The sequence below is a fragment of the Phalangium opilio genome, unplaced genomic scaffold, assembly GCF_054372755.1.
Source record: "Phalangium opilio isolate 3A_F unplaced genomic scaffold, DU_Popi_V2 ptg000056l_1, whole genome shotgun sequence".
In the NCBI taxonomy this organism is placed as follows: Eukaryota; Metazoa; Arthropoda; class Arachnida; order Opiliones; family Phalangiidae; genus Phalangium; species Phalangium opilio.
Window position 1 is genome coordinate 5,146,882 of NW_028324175.1, and position 16,943 is coordinate 5,163,824.

The following is a 16,943-nucleotide window of genomic DNA, read 5'->3' on the forward strand; positions in this document are numbered from 1 at the left end:
TTAAAGAAGGGGTTGTTTTCACTCTGCATTTCATTGGCGAGAAAGAAAACCTTAGAAATTAATTATAATTCTAAATTGAACACTTATCATACTTAAATTTTAAAATAAATGCGAATAAAACAACCTGGCCAAGGCTTAACGGTCTTCATTTAGCACACTATCACGCTTGTAGCTCAGCAAACAGCGTGATCAAGTGGGCTATGTTTTAAGGAAATGGTCGACTTTCATTCGCTCCAGCGAGATGACGTCGAGGGCAACATTTTCACTATAAGCTCCTCCTCTTTTATAAAACGAACTATTTCGTCCAGTACGACACTACCTAACCGCTGAGGATGCTGGGAGGACTACGGTACAGTAGGTGGGGGTACGCTATAGAGCTATTTCAGTGGGGGAAAAATTTCGTCTGCTACGAAAATTGGGCCTGCCTTTGAGTATAGGGCGGACATTTTGTGAGGGTTTTCTCTATGGGCAAATAGCATTGGTGACGTAGCCATTACACCCTCTGAAATTGCTCTATAGGTATGGGGGTTTCCACCCTCTACTTCAAGCTAAAAGCGCCACCAAGAGAGATAACACGGCGAACTAAATTAGTTGAAAAAATATTCTCGCTTCGCGATAGGCACGGGCTTAGATACATTGCGGAGGCTCCGCTCCAAGGTTCACGGTGTTCGAGATGCAAACCAATGTTGTAAGGTCAGCCGCCCTAATTTGGAACACTTTTCTTAAAATCGTCATAACTTAAGTTTGAGAGCTTCAAATGACTATTTTAAGGGCTCATTTGGAAGATTGCAATTCCCTCTATCCATAAAACACGGCCTTAAAACTCTATCATAAAATCCAGAGAAGATACAAGCGTAATTAGAAAACCTCATATATTGCATAACTAGCTGTTAGCCGCGGCGTCGCTCGCGTGTAAAAAGAACTTCCATCAAAAAGTTATAGAGAATGGGTAGATTTTACTGATTCGACTAATATTTTCGTAGAACCCTAGGAGCGAAGGCACTCGGCGTTGCCCGTCAGCCCCTAGGGATGCATTTTTTATTACTTTCCACGCGGACATTATTCCATAAAGAAGGGTTTTTAAGTTTTTGGCCGCCATTTAAAAAGATGGCAACAAATCGAACCCGAAGGATCATTCAGCCCGTCTATAGCTTAAAGGAAACCAGTGCACTAAAAATTTGTGAAATCAGTTGAAACGCGCGGACTTTGTTGCGTAGAGAAGATTTTTTTTACATTTCTGGGCGCGCGCCATTTATTAAGATGGCGGCGGATTGGAAAAATCTTTCTTAGTTCGTGCCTACTACTTATGAGTAACGTTCCTGCAAATTTTCAGCCTTCTAGGGCAAGCGGTTTGGGCTGGGCGTTGATTATCAATCAGTCTTTGATTTATATAGATATATATTAATTGTTTTTCCAAAATGAAGGGAAAAACTTAATCAGGGTTCATACAACTTTTGGAAAACAAATTTCCCTGAGATTTCCACGTTTTTCCCATATACTTCCCTGAGTTTTCCAGGTTTTTCCCGTATATGGAACATCCTATGGAGCCAATGTTAACGAAGGAAGGGGGGGGGGAAATAGGACTATAACATACTCAAGGGACATCCCCGTATCTCTAGTAGAACCAGAGTTATGAGCCTCCAAAGTTGGGTGTAATGTTAATCCTATCACGAACATTTTGCTTAATTACTCGGCCCCTTTTTACTCGATCCCCAAGTTTTTATTATGGTTGGGTGGGGGCAAATAGGGTTAAAACATACTCAAAGGACATCCCCGTATCTCTAATATAACCGGAGTTATGAGCCTCCAAAGTTGGGTGTAATGTTAATCCTATGGAGGGGATGTTCACGAACATTTTGCTTAAGTACTCGGCCCCTGTTTGACGCATATTTCCCTGATTTCCCTGAATTTTAGTAAAAATTCTAAATTTCCCTGAGTTTTCCCCTCCGGTTTTTGTCAACTATTTATTTCCCTGATTTTTCCAGGTTTTCCCTGTTTTCCAGGTTTGTATGAACCCTGTTAATGTGTTGGTCTGCTTGTTCACTTCAGTAACTTATTTGGTACTGAAAAATCTGACTTTACAAAGAGCTTGAGAAAGTGTTCCAAGATAGGGCTATTGACCATCGCGTGCTATGACATTAAAATGAAATATCTTACATCAGGATCCACATCGTTGCTTAGTTGCTCGAGCTCGTCGGCGGAAAGTTTAGTCAGGAGCTCATCGACGTCCATATTCTCGTATTCAGCCAGCTCCTTGCCATAGAGCATCTGATTTGCTTCGGTCGATGAGGAGCTCACGACCTTATTGGTCGTAATCTTGTACTTCCTCGTCATAGTGACCTAAAATGGGGTTGAAAAGTTAAAAAAACGAACGCGAAAATATAAAACCATGAAGTATGTTAAAAATGCCTTCGTTGCAATTTAATTAAGAACGTTAAGTTGCAAATTAATTAACACTTAGTAGACTACACGTACGTAACTCACCGGCTTCGAGGATCCAGCCAGCATTTAAAACAGTAACGAAATATATAGCACCATAAGAAAATAAAATATAGCTCCCTATAAGTATGAAACGTAGTACATTTTCATACTACAGCATTTGCTCCCAAGTTTGGCGCCCTTACGCTTTTACGCCCCGTGGGGAGAAGTTTCGGTACTAAGAGTAAAAGGGGGGCGAAACCGCCTCCGCCACCTAAGGTGTCCGCGAAAGGCACGATGGGCCGGGGATACTCCTTACCTCGTACAAGTGTAGGCGCTAGCCTCGTTCGTCACAGTCTCGCGCCATCTATTAATTTATTATGATAATTTTGACATGTACTTAATCAGTTATAATTATCATAATAATAACTTCTAGGCCTTTAACTATTTAATTTAATTACAATATAAAATTTGATAATTTTCTAAACAAATATTTCATCTTTTTAACGCCAAAAACTCTTAATAGGTGGCCTTAGAAACTTTTTACAAATTTCAATGGAAGAAAATGCTGTTTACATGGCTTAAATGGAGAGTTTCATACTTATAGGGAGCTATATATTATTTTCTTATGATAATACACGCAAATTTGGTATTCTTTTTATTAAAATGTTAAACAAATAAAACCATGCGCCTATTTTCGTGTCATGCTGACGTTAGGTTTTGTACAAGGTGATTTAAAAAGAGATACTGAAATCATTCATCAAGAATTTCTAGTAAAGTTTTGTAGCGACTGTTCTGACGGTAATTTGTAGGTCAAAGTCTGCTAGTAAAAATACTTGATAGAAAATGAATTAAGAATCCCTTTAACAGCGACTTTTTCGAGAAAAAATAAATAATCATGCTTAACAAGGGGATTTAATGTTTCATTCGACTTTTGACAGTGGTTTTTTTAAAAAAATTTTCTTATGGGTAATCGTGACGCTTTTTTCTCACACAACAACGACTACCTGATACTTACTGTGTAATTCATTTTGAGTTTTTTGAAATTTTGATCACCCGTGCTTGGCACTGTCAAAGTTTTTACTTAACGGGGCAGTATTGTTTTAAAACTGAAAGGGAATGAAATTAATTAGGCCTAATACACGAGAATCAGAAAACAATTCCAAGCCTAAACCCAAAATGGTAAGCTTGATGCCAATATTTAGTTAGTTCTATTGTCACACGGAAAAGGCTTCGAACTTCGAAGTTTTACCGGAAGTAAGATGAGACTAGAAGTGAAGAGCTCTAGCATTGATAGTAGATCCTGGCACTAGTGAACAAATTTGAGGATTTTATCAGAGAGAATTTAGAAGGGGAGTGGAAGGCCCCCCCCCTTTGACTCTATTAAACGTGATGACGCCCAAACAAGATGTCGCGTTGAGCTTTTTGGGGTAGGCGAGTTTCCGGTCACGTGTTCTAAAATCTCTCTGTTACAAACGCATCATACCGGAAATCGACCTGCCTAGATAACGTTTGGCAGACGACGTTGCGCTACATTCCAAACCCCCCTTCCACTCCCCGCCTAAATTCTCTCTGATTTTATTCGCCGCTTCCCACGCGCCTACACTAGAGAGAAAAAAATTGGTCGAGTTCGAAAAACATTTCCCACCCCTTCCCCTCAACCTAAAGCCGAGGAACACGGACGCGGCTCCTTGAATCTAGTTCGGCCGTCTACCGCCGCAAGCGTCTCACCTATTGGAGGGACAATTCAGAAACCGCTACCAGAGGGCCAACCGTTGGTGTGTTATCAAGAATATTCACTTTCGCCAAGTGAAGAATTTGGTTAGCTCAGTACTTCTGGTCTCATCTCACTTCTGATTTTATTTTACCAAACCGTAATTTACATTCTATAATTTGCGGTTTACTTAATCCTAACGGACTCGAGTGAATTTGTCAGATTTTGGAATTTTAAACATTTGAAAGTTTTCTTTCTGACGCGAGTCCACTAAATTTCGCTGGGGACTGCAGTTGGTCAACGCTTATCTCGCCTTGCTTGTAAGGACAGCAAATTTCTAAATGAATTAAGTTTAACAACAAAGCGAATTCTTTTAGCTCTATTTTTCGCTCTGGTCCTCATTATATATTCGTCGTATAAATTCGTACACAATTTTAAAGGGTATGCGAATTTACAATATCATATCATATTTTACCACGAAAGTGGTATTATATTACACTTTCAAGTCTCTACTTTCAAAAATATCAAGTTTTTAATATAATAGAACCAAAGTTTCTAATTTTTAAAATCCATTGAAAAATCACGAAAACTCAGTTTCCATATCAATAATTTTGTCTTGTCGAGCTTGTTCGCCCGTTTGATGACATCACAATGACGTCAGGGAAAAAAGCGCGGGAATCCTATTCGTGTCTCGAGCTTCTCGCCAGTCTAAACTCTGGGTCTGATAGCGGAGAGAGTGGCATCATCTCGCGTGAAAAATATATGTGACGTCAGCCAACAGGGAAACGTTTTAGCCTTTCTTAAAAAGTGGATTTCAAGTAATTTCATATGAAGCATTTTCAAATGCATATTGCGGTCAAATAAGCAGAAATCGGAGACTTAAAAGCTTGATATTTTTGAATTCACAGAAATTAATTCTATCTTTTGTTATATAAATCGGAGGTTTTTCAAACGAAGAATCTCATACCCTTTAAACAATTAACCCAGACCAGAATCTTTTAAATCACAAGTGACAGAGTCGCAAGAGACACTTCCTGAATCTTCATTGCAGTGTTGTTTCTCGGAAGGTCCTCCTTGACTCTGTCACTTCCACTCTTAATGTAGGGTTAATTGTTGACGTAGTCGCAACAAGAACACAAAGCGTTGATCAACTACAACCGCAGTCATCAGTTAAATAAAGCGGACTCGGTAAATGAAGAAAACCTTACAGGATGAGCTTTTAAGTGTTTAAATATGTGTAAAATGCTTTCCTTCTCGATTTCTCCGCGAATTAAAGACTAGTTTTCACTGGACTAAAAAACATCAGTAGTGGTTTTTTTCAAGCAGCAATGAATAGTTGATTTCATAAAAGATGAGGAGCTTACAGAGAAGTTGCTGCCCTCGACGTCATTTTCTACGTCATCTCGCTATAGAGCGAATGAAAGTCGACCATTTCCATAAAGTACAGCCCACTTAGTCACGTTGTTCGTTCGAGCTACAAGCGTGATCGAGTGGACTAAACTTAAAGTGTATACCGTTAAGCCTTGGCTAGGTAGTTTTATTTTAAAATTTAAGTAGGATAGTGAATGTAAATCAGTGCTCAATTTAGTATTATAACTAATTTATAAGGCTTGATGTGGCGAGTTCCAAAAATTCCATGGGCAAGGCTTAGACTAATCAAAGGGAATGGCCCCTAAATATTTTTGGCAACGGAAATGCTACCCTGCAATACATCTAGGCCATGTGACTTAGAGACGAAGCAACATTCTAACAAGATGGCCAAGAGCATACGCTTTTATTTTATAAAATCAACTATACATTAACGCCACGTTTTCCACCTTAACGTTTAACTTACTAATCGCTTGATTATAATTAACCTGTTACTAGTGTTATATCAGTAAATCTTAAAATAGAACACCACTAAGGCGGAACTTACACAGCGTTTTACGTCAAGATCTTTAGTAAACGTCAGCGGGTTCAGGGACCTATCATCTTTCACTTTTTGCGCGAAGTTTTTGCTCAGTGAAAACTAGGCTTTAGGCAATAATTGGCGTGGAAATATTTGGCTTAATAATAGACCATTTCCAATGTAAAAAAGGGTGTTGGCAACCCTCAGTATCGCGAGACATTAGACAGTAGAAAAAAAACCCCTAGAGGGTGACGCGCTCTGTTGATACTTAAGTGTACAGCGAATAAGCGGCGTTTAGACCAGTAAAAATGGCCTCATCATAAGTTCATAGATCAGAAGAAAAAGTGTATTTCGTTCAGTGCCCAGCCTTTGAAAAATAAGAAGTAAACAACCCTTTTCTCAACCCGTACACGAACAGTCCAATGAGAAAAGAGCTTTGAGGTTGTTAAAGGGACTGTAAAGAAGGCATGGGCGGGTGGGTAAAAATTATTTGAATTACGTCAGAGGCACCACGTGACCAAGGAGAGGCGTGGGTGGTTCAAAGAAGCTTAGTTCGTTTTATTTCAAAACTACCACTTCATGGAATTGGCGCTGCAATCTCGCGAAAAACAAGGACTAGATGTTAACTAGTCCCACTCCATGAGGAGTCTTTGTATCTTGGCATCACGTGATGTCTGTGACGTATTTCAAATAATTTTTACCCACCCGCCGATGCCTTCTTTGCAGTCCCTTTAAATCTTGGCACTACTACCGCTACTTTGGGAGCCAATTCACGAGTGCCCCCTGTGCTACGGTATATAGAGTAATGGCCGAGGGGTCGGACGTTTGTCAAAATCCCGTACACTTCGTTTGAAATCTGTTTAAAATCTCTCTCGAAAATCTCGAAATCCCGAAATCTCACGTCAAAATCTAAAAATCTAAAAATCTCACGTGAAAATCTGAAAATTTTAAAATCTCACGTCAAAATCTAGAAATCCCAAAATCCCTACCTTAAAATCTGAAAATCCCGAAATCTCACATTAAAATCTAGAAATCCCGAAATCCCTACCTTAAAATCTGAAAATCCCGAAATTTTCATCTAAAATCCCGAAATCTTCATCTAAAATCCCGAAATCTCACATTAAAATCTAGAAATCCCGAAATCTTCACCTAAAATCCCGAAATCTCATCCTAAAATATCAAAATCAGAAAATCTCCTCAAAATCAGAAAATCTCCTCAAAATCTGAAAATCTCCTTCAAAATCTGAAAATCTTGTTCCAAAGCCCGAAATCTCCTTCAAAATCTGAAAAAGCTGAACAAAATCCCGAAATCTTCTTCGAAATCTGAAAATCTCCTTTAAAATCCCGAAATCTTAAAATCTTGGACTAGATTTCCAGATTTCTAAAATCTGAGTCAGAATCTCAAAATATGGGGCAAAATCTTGAAATCTCAAAATCCCGTACACTAAAATGCCGAACGTCCGACCCCTCGGTAATGGCAGTACTACGTACGCAAACGTCATACCCTTCTATCTCTTAGTTTAGTGTCATCCCCCTACTGGGAGCGCACAGTATCCACTCTTACAAGAACGCGCGGAGGGATACACACAGTCTACGCCCCTCTCTACCGCCACTAGTCTATAGTGACGGTAATCATACGCAGAGGGGGTCGGGACTATTCTGATGCTAAAGGGGTGTTTCTCATATTACAAGGCGCGCGAGCAAGCTTCAGTGAAGTTTACTTTTTGTCTTTATCTATGTACTTTTGATCTCACTTCGCAACGAATATGGCTGTATCAGGGATAGATTTAATTTTAGAAGTAGGAATGGAGAACAGAGTTATCTGTGCGCGCGTCTAAGTCTCGGACCCCCTTCCACGGGACAAAGGGGTAAGAGAGAAGAGGCGGGTCATAGCAACAGCGGTAAAGAGGAACTACGTATTTTTCGCCGTCCCCATCAGCAACGTCATCAAAACGTAGTTTAAGTGATGAGCCAATAAGATAATTTAAACTTTTCGTTACGTGTTGGAGGGAGGGGCTCTATACTGGGTGGTCTATGAGTCGCACTCCAGTAAATACTAACCGTTCTCCATTCCTACTTGTAAAATTAAATTTATCCCTGGCTGTTTAGATAATCTTACCCGCAAGTAATACAGTATGTAAGTCAGGTTAGAGTATAGAAAAAAAATCTAGTCTCCAGAAAATTGCAATAAAAACAAAATCCAAAAGCTGCTTGTTTTAGGCTTACGCATCAAGCGTGTTACAAAGTTAAAAAGCGAAAAATTTAGGCTAAGCGTTAATTATTCCAATTTTAAAGATTGCTGCCAATTGACGATAAGCCTACCAATAATTGTCGCCAATTTTAAATAGAGAAGCAATCAGTACACCCGGACTTTTTTTTTTGATTGGTTTCTATTGTAAATCCACAGTAGGCTCGTCGCAAGTGTAAAGCGAAAATGTCTAAAATAGAAAAAAACAAGATGGCCCAAGGGCTGGGCCTTAATAGTAGCCACATCGATATCTACTTAATTAGCACATAAATAAAAAGAAAATAAATATAAACACCAAAAGACACAAATTCAGAAGTAGAGATGGGCCGATACCGATCCCATATCGGTATCGGTACCGATATTTGACTTTAACCGATATATCGGTATCGGTTAAAAATGAACCGATATTTGACTTTAACCGATATATCGGTATCGGTTAAAAATGAACCGATATTTGACTTTAACCGATATATCGGTATCGGTTAAAAATGAACCGATATTTCTACCCGATATTTTTTAAGGAAAAATATCGGTTCATTTTCAACCAATACCGATATATCGTTTAAATTCAAATATCGGTACCGATACCGATATGGGATCGGTATCGGCCCATCTCTACAATCTATATTATAGCATCTATTTTCTTATTGATATCGGTTAATATATCGGTATCGGTTTAATATCGGTTTATTCGAAGGATCGGGTAAAATATCGGTATCGGTACGTATCGGTTTCCCAAGTATCGAATGATATTGGTATCGGTTAAAACTGGTATCGGCCCATCTCTATTCAGAAGTATCCGACCCCACAAATAAATAGGAACCTCCCTCATTCCCGACCCTTTAGAGATATATTAAAGGAAGAAAACTCGCTAGTTCTTTAAAGCACTCATGGTTCAGTGGTAAAGTGTCATACTGCTGCGCGAGCGACCCGGGTTCGAATCACGGCTGCGACCATGAAAAATTTCAATTAAAATAAAGTCTCTAACCGAGCTCAGTTACCCCTATGGATGGGTTGAGGTACTATCGAGTTCCTTTTAAGCTAAAATCTGACGATAACGAAGCGACAACCCCGGCCACTACCACTACTACTACTACTACTACTACGGCTCGGGTCAAACTAAAAGCCTCATCGTATACTACGATGAGGCTAAAAAAGCACTTAAAATTATACGTCGGCTCTCAAAATGATTCTTTTTATCAAACATGAAAATTCAAACATTTTTGCTGCCTGATACCGAGTCTCTTTTGGCACTTGAAATAATGTTTTTTTTTTTTTTTTTTTTTTTTTAATTCGGGTACTGAAAGTTCCGTTTTAAAAATTCAGGTACTGGAATTTTCAGACTTTCGATAACATCATAAGGACATTAACTCTCTCTAAGGGCCCAAGATTCTATGTTACGGTTGAAATGTATGTATGTCCGATTTGGTCAGCCATCCGTCTCATCTCAAGTGGTATAATAATTGTATAGCCTAAACAGAGGCCGAGCGCATTCGCTGCAGAGTAACCCGGCATTGAACATTTTAAATATTTCTCACGACAGCTCTTCGTGATTTTTACTAAGCGCGAATTTACCTCTTGTGTCTGAGAGAGCTGGGGGGTTCTGGAAATTCTCTTACTTATTTTTTCCCCTCAGTCCTTCCTCTCTCGCCTACCCGCCTGTTTTAGTTTGATTCCCAACCGCTTGGGAGCGTTATCTCAGAGCTCGCCTCTAGACCACGACCGGCTTAGGATATTGGTCGTGGCTGATTTTGAAAATTATTTTTCTCTCCCGCGAATTTCACGAAAAATTCGGAAGGAGCCCCTATACAAAATCTACGTCACATCTAGCAGAACTAGATGTTTTTGCTAATAGATGCGCTTGGGCCCTTAGAGAGAGATAATCTCCTTATGATAACATTTATCTTCCGAAGTCTAAAGCAACATTAGCGACGTCATTTGCGTATTCCATTTAATTCTCTAGGGCCGAGGGGTCGGTCATTCGAGAAATCCCGTACACTACCCGCGAAATCCAACTTAAAAAATCCGAAATCAATAACGAAAACACAAAATCAGTAAAGAAATCATAAAATAAGTAAAAACAAGTTGACCCAGGGGTTAGGTGAAAATAGTAGCCACATCGTCTTCTATTTAATTAGCACTTAAAAATAAAATAAATATAAAGAACCAAAAGATACAAATTAATTCAAAAGTATCCGACCCCACAGATAAAAATTAAAAAGTATCCGTCCCCACAGATGAAGAGGTACCACCCCCGACACTTTAGAGATAAACTAAACGATGAAAAAACTGACCTCCTACTAAGTCTCTTTGATTCAGTGGTAGCGTGTCTTACTGCTGCGTCAGCGACCCGGGTTCAATTCCCGGGTGCGATGTGAAAATTTTTTAAATAAAATAAAATCTCTAACCGAGATCAGTTACCCCTATAGAGCTATTTCAGTGGGGGAAAAATTTCGTCTGCTACGAAAATTGGGCCTGCCTTTGAGTGTAGGGCGGCCATTTTATGAGGGTTTTCTCTATAGAGTGCTGTCAGAAGCGCCGGTGTTACGTCACCCATGCTGTTTTCCCATAAAGAAAAAACGGTAACTGTCATGGCCGCCCATTGCTAAAGGCAGACTCGTGACGTTTAACCTTGGATCTGACGTCACAACTGACAGCACTCTATGGGCAAATAGCATTGGTGACGTAGCCATTACCCCCTCTGAAATAGCTCTATTGGTGGGTTAAGGTACTATAGAGTTCCTTTTAAGCTAAAATCTGACGATAACGAAGCGAAAACTTCGGCCACAACAACAACTACTACTACTACTACTACGGCTCGGGTCAAACTAAGAGCCTCATCGTATACTACGATGTGGCTAAAAATCACAAAATCTGTTTTTTCCAAAACGTCCGACCCCTCGTCTAGGGCGCTCCGGGTGTGCTCTGAAAAATTTTGAGGCTTCCTTTGGTAGATCTAAATGAACTCGCGCTCGGATTTCCGTTATCCATTTACCCGAGAACTGATCTGTATAAAAAGATCGCTCAGTGCCAATGGCCAAAGTCGGAACAGAGAGAATTTAATAGGGGAGTGGAAGCCCCCCTCTTTGACTCTATTAAACGTGATGACGCCCAAACAAGATGTCGCGTTGAGCTTTTTGGGGTAGGCGAGTTTCCGGTCACGTGTTCTAAAATCTCTCTGTTACAAACGCATCATACCGGAAATCGACCTGCCTAGATAACGTTTAGCAGACGACGTTGCGCTACATTCCAAACTACCCCTTCCACTCCCCTTCTAAATTCTCTCTGGTCGGAAATAGAAAATTGGGACACGTGTCCAGTGTCCCCCCCCACCCACCTTTTGAACGAAATATTTATGGAGTATGCAAAAATAGTGTCGCATCTTCATAGTCGCGCTATCAAAACTTGGGAAAATGTATTGGTCAATATGTCCAGTGACCCCCTTAGTTTTTAAAAGAATTATGGGGCATTTTAAAATTTTGTTGTAGTGACGTATCGGCAGGAAAAAAACTCAAATAAAAAGTGGATGAGAGGAAAAGTATGAAAATGGCCAAAAGTCGCGAGTCATCAGAGTTTCGCCGTAGTTGACCGTTTTATTGGCGTAGCTATACTGGGCCTGTTCACTCCCTTAAAATAGGTCTTGTGTTAGTTCGCGGTTACGCTGTTACCGTCGTCTGCTATTGTGTATGCTAGAACTTCCTCGATTCTCGATTTGTGTTTGTAGTCAGAACAGAGTAGCTGGTAATGTTGTAATGTTTTAAAAGGTATTTGAAGGTATAATATGGATTTAAGTAAGGTTATCGAAGCAATAAAAGAGCACATAAAACTAGATACGTTTAAAACAAATCTCGGTAATTTATCTATAGCGCGAGCAGCTTGCATCGTGATGCGCGTAACCAAGTGGGCTATGGTTAAACCAAGGAGCATAAATGTCTGAACTACTTTCAGTCGCGAGTTTGCAAGTTCATCAGTCACTAGTAAACTAAATAGTTATTGGCGAAACTTTGATGTCCGCGTTTTTTAACACAGGCTCTATGGCCATTGTCATACTTTCCCTCTCATCCACATTTGCTAATATTAATTCAGCTCCGGAAATAATACTAAAATAAACAGAGGAATCTGTCTGGGAACGATCGTGGCGTTCTCGGTCGGATTTTATGTTCTCATAAAGCCAGTCGCGGGCGATCTCAGAGGGGGTAAATGGAATACGCCCTATGACGCGCCCTCAAATCGCTACGCGTCAATAGAAAATGCGTAAATTCAACTTTCAAATAACTTAATTTTGTTATTATTAAACTACAATTCATAACAAGACCTTAAGTCAGGTTCAGCTTGTGGCGTTAAACAAGCCAAGGTCAATGATTGAGTGACAACGAAAAGACGCAAAAAGTGATCTTTGGTTACCAAGAAATAAAAGATAAAAAATTGCCGAGCTGGCAACTTGCCTGTCTTTAAAACTTCCCAAAATTAGTATATCACACTTTGTAATTCTTATTCAGTGGCCAAAAATACACCATCGACTTTATCAAGAAATTAAAGGCGCCTCTAGTCCATGTACCATGTACGCACGTATTGATTCGCATTGGGCGGAGGGCCTAAAACGCTGTCAGCTAAGGTCAGGGTTCATACAACTTCTGGAAAAAAATTTCCCTGAGATTTCCAGGTTTTCCCCATATACTTCCCTGAATTTTCCAGGCTTTTTTTTTCCGTATATGGAGTATGCCATGGAGCAAATGTTAACGATTGAGGGGGGTGGAGGTATTCGAAATTTCCCTGAATTTTACTAAAAATTCGAAATTTCCCTGAATTTTACTAAAAATTCGAGATTTCCCTGAATTTTACTAAAAATTCGAAATTTCCCTGAATTTTACTAAAAATTCGAAATTTCCCTGAATTTTACTAAAAATTCGAAATTTCCCTGAATTTTACTAAAAATTCGAAATTTCCCTGAATTTTACTAAAAATTCGAAATTTCCCTAAATTTTCCCTGAGGTTTTAGTGAACTATTTATTTCCCTGATTTTTCCCGGTTTTCCAGGTTTGTATGAACCCAGTAAGGTATAATTCAGTGTTTCCCAAAGTCTTCCAAGTTGCGAAATATTTGACACATTTATTTGCGTGTAAATGTTTATTTTATTTCAGAGACCATAATATTGATCTACCACGTAGCAAGCACGTTCTTGCAAGCACATATTATGCAAATTTTGGATTTTGGCGTCACGTGTTGCCTGTGACGTATTTCATTTAATTTTAACCCACAAGCCGATGCCTTCTTTACGTTCCCTTTAAAGGGAGGGTGAAGAGGAAAATCAAGTGATTTTTTATCGATTCTTCTACTATTTATAAGACCATTCTGCATAGTGAAACATCCAGGAAATACAGTCTCCGAATGATTTTAAAATTCAAAATTAGGTTCAGAATTTATGGATAATTTGAAATAAGGACCTCCGACCAATCGCGTAACGACCTGCCTTCCTGTTGAAAAAATTTCCGTTGTACGCTCTACATCTCGCGCCACGATTGTCACATCTCGCGCCACGATTGTCACATCTCGAGCAACTTTTATTAAATCTCGTGACAAATTGCATTGGACACGGAGCGTGCCACGAGAATTTTGTTAACAAGAAGGCAGGGCGTTACGCGATTGGTCGGAGGTCCTTATTTAAAACTAGCTGTTACCCGCGGCGTCGCTCGCGTGTGATAAGAATTTCCATCAAAATGATATAAAGAATTGGTAGATTTTACTGAGTAATATAATTGTAGCACCCTGGGAGCGAAGGCACTCGGCGTTGCCCGTCAGCCCCTAGGGATGCATTTTTTCGATTACTTTTCACGCGGACATTATTCCATAAAGGGTTTTTAAGTTTTTGACCGGCATTTAAAATGATGGCAACAAATCCAACCCGAAAGACCATTCAGCCCGTCTATAGGTTGCCAGGTTACTAAATATTTGTGAAATCGGTTGAAACGCGCGGACTTTGTTGCATAGAGAAGGTTTTTTTTACATTTCTGGGCGCCATTTTTTAAGATGGCGTCGGATTGGGGGGAAATCTTTCTTAGTACGCGCCTACTACTTATGAGTAACGTTCCTGCAAATTTTCAGCCTTCTAGGGTAAGCGGTTTGGGCTGGGCGTTCATTATCAGTCAGTCAGTCAGTCAGGACTTTGATTTATATAGATATAGATTACCCTTAAAATGTGAACCTAATTTTGAATTTTAAAATCATTCGGAGATATTTCCTGGATGTTTCACTACGGAGACTGGTCCTTTAATTAGTGGAAGAATCGATAAAAAAATCACTTGATTTTCCACTTCACCCTCCCTTGAAAAAATGACACTAAACACTCTCCTGGACTACGCGGTGGCTAGAGAGTGCCAAAAATCAACCATGGACAGCCTGACAATTATATTGTTCGTAAATAAATAGCAATACTACTGGCGAAAGAAATAGGTAAACTAAAATGCCTTTGACTTGAAAAGTAGTTACAAATTATCACCTAATAAGATAATGAGTAATTTTAGGGCCGCAATTACTCGACTCATGGCATTCAATATTTACACAAGTTTAATGTCCTTTGAGAATGCTAAACTTCGCCAGGTGCACTTGCAGGGTTCATACAACTTTTGGAAAACCAATTTCCCTGAGATTTCCAGGTTTTTCCCGTATATAGAGTATCCCATGGAGCAAAGGTTAACGAAGGAGGGGGGTCAAATATGACTATAACATACTCAAAGGACATTCCCATATCTCTAATGTAACCAGAGTATAGTGTAATGTTAATCCTATGGAGGGAATGTTCACGAACACTTTGCTTAATTACTCGGCCCCTTTTAACTCGAATCTAAGGTTTTTAGTATGGTTGGATGGGGGCAAATATGACTATTACAAACTCAAAGAACATCCCCATATCTCTAATGTAACTAAGGTTATAAGCCTCCAACGTATAGTGTAATGTTAATCCTATGGAGGGTATTAATTACTCGGCCCCTGTTTGACGCAAATTTCCCTGAATTTTACTAAAAATTCTAAATTTCCCTGAGGTTTTTGTCAACTATTTATTTCCCTGATTTTTGCAGGTTTGCGCGAACCCTGTAGGGTCCTTGCGTAGCTATTTCTAAACTAATCTAGGCGGGTTTTGTGGGAGGAGCTAGACTATTACGTATGACTAATTACGTATGACGAATTTTACCTCGCGAATAATAACAGAAAACTCCAAACTAAAATAATTCGTGTTAATTATGGACAATTTATTCACTACTCCTTAACATTGGTCGAGAGAGCCTGGAGATGGGGGGAGTACAGTTTTAAGTTGCGCCAACTAAGCTACTTTTGGCAATAGACAAGTCAGGACTGTTACCGGCTGCGTTCACTAACCCTCAAAAGGAGGAGGGGGGGGGGAGTCTCAGTCGCGAACATTTTTTTTTTTTTTTTGACAACATTACATCAGGAACTGTTGAAGACATTTTTTTATATGTTGTAGCCCGATGGCAGACGTAAAAGAGCATAGATCTAACGACAGGGTTGGGGCGAAATTTTTCAATTGAAAATCCCTGACTTTTCTAGATTATCCCAAGTATCAAATTTTGCCAATATTCCCGACCATTTTAAGATCTTTACCAGAGTCCACTTCGTCACACCTGAGCCGAATTTAGCATTGCTGGAAGCATGGTTTGATATACCAAACGGGGTCCCTGACTTTTTAGAACAAAACTTTAAATCCCTGACTTATCCCAGACTTTTTAGGACAAAACTTTAAATCCCTGACTTATCCCTGACTTTTAGAACCAAACTTTAAATCCCTGACTTATCCCTGACTTTTTAGAACAAAACTTTAAATGCCTGACATATCCTAAATCCCTGACATATCCCTGACTTTTTAGAACAAAACTTTAAATGCCTGAAATATCCTAAATCCCTGACATATCCCTTACTTTTTAGAACAAAACTTTAAATCCCTGACTTATCCCTGGCGTCTTAGGACAAAACTTTAAATCCCTGACTTTTTAGAACAAAACTTTAAATCCCTGACTTATCCCTGGCGTTTTAGGACAAAACTTTAAATCCCTGGCGTTTTAGGACAAAACTTTAAATCCCTGGCGTTTTAGGACAAAACTTCAAATCCCTGACTTTTTAGAACAAAACTTTAAATCCCTGACTTATCCCTGGCGTTTTAGGACAAAACTTTAAATCCCTGACTTTTTAGAACAAAACTTTAAATCCCTGACTTATCCCTGGCGTTTTAGGACAAAACTTTAAATCCCTGACTTTTTAGAACAAAACTTTAAATCCCTGACTTTTTCAGGACAAAACTTTAAGTCCCCGACTTTTTTAGGACAAAACTTTAAATCCCCGACTTTTTTAGGACAAAACTTTAAATCCCCGACTTTTTTAGGACAAAACTTTAAATCTCTGACTTTTTTAGGACAAAACTTTAAATCCCTGACTTTTTAGGGCAAAACTTTAAATCCCTGACTTTTTAGGACAAAACTTTAAATCTTTGACTTTTTTAGGACAAAACTTTAAATCCCTGACTTTTTTAGGACAAAACTTTAAATCTCTGACTTTTTTAGGACAAAACTTTAAATCCCTGACTTTTTTAAGACAAAACTTTAAATCCCTGACTTTTTTAGGGCAAAACTTTAAATCCCTGACTTTTTTAGGACAAAACTTTAAAT

The 16,943-nt window shown here is 39.2% G+C and overlaps 1 long non-coding RNA gene across 3 annotated transcripts; it reads right to left on the reverse strand.

Annotated features, from left to right (window-relative positions):
• Nucleotides 1–2,097: 2,097 nt before the first annotated feature.
• On the reverse strand, nucleotides 2,098–9,542 carry LOC149668153 (uncharacterized). Of its 3 annotated transcripts, XR_016367977.1 has the most exons (3): nucleotides 8,343–9,542; nucleotides 3,437–3,527; nucleotides 2,098–2,340 (listed from the first exon to the last, which is right to left on the reverse strand). It is a non-coding gene; the product is annotated as an uncharacterized LOC149668153 (long non-coding RNA). The 3 variants fall into 3 exon arrangements; XR_016367979.1 differs by lacking the exon at nucleotides 3,437–3,527; XR_016367978.1 differs by lacking the exon at nucleotides 8,343–9,542 and having other exon boundaries at nucleotides 3,437–4,039.
• Nucleotides 9,543–16,943: the final 7,401 nt, after the last annotated feature.